Source organism: Carassius carassius, chromosome 8 (genome assembly GCF_963082965.1).
Source record: "Carassius carassius chromosome 8, fCarCar2.1, whole genome shotgun sequence".
Lineage (NCBI taxonomy): Eukaryota > Metazoa > Chordata > Actinopteri > Cypriniformes > Cyprinidae > Carassius > Carassius carassius.
The window spans coordinates 9756766-9757416 of record NC_081762.1 but is presented as its reverse complement, the minus strand read 5'-3'; positions in this window follow the sequence as shown (position 1 = coordinate 9757416).

Genomic DNA, 651 nt, shown 5'->3' with positions numbered 1-651 from the left:
CTGTCTTCCTCTTCCTGATATTTGGCATGCTGTAATCAATCACGTTACAATCAATTACATTTTACATTTAATTTGCACAGTGTTAAAATGCACAGTGCACATTTTACTTTTAAAAATTAGTTAAACTCTGCAATTTTTTTTAGCTTGATTAGTTTTTACAATATAAATGAAACTTGGTTGGTGATACTGGGACGGTTGTAACGGGGCGTTACAACCGTCCCAGTATCACCAACCATGTTTTCATCTCATGTGAGCTAGCCTGACTGCTAGTTTAACACTTGTTAGCCATTTCTATTTGTAGCTTACAAAACAGTGATTCTAATAATACTTGTTTGAATTCATAGACATTTTATCCTATAACAGCATCCAAAAAAGTACATCAGAAAAAAAAGTATTTTTTTTTTACCTCAAATCAACCTTTTTTATATAACTCCCTCCAGAAGTTTCAGATGTGGCTCCCTTTTAGCAAAAAGGGAGGGAAACTAACGGAGCATGAGCACAGCGAGTGACATCACTGTAGGCTGTTTCTGATTGGTGGAATTCAAAGTGTTACAACCGTCCCATGTTACAACTGTCCCTGGTCTCCCCTAATCATGTAGATGCCCATAACCATGAAAGGTTACTGAGTAATAATTGGACCGTTCCTCATGT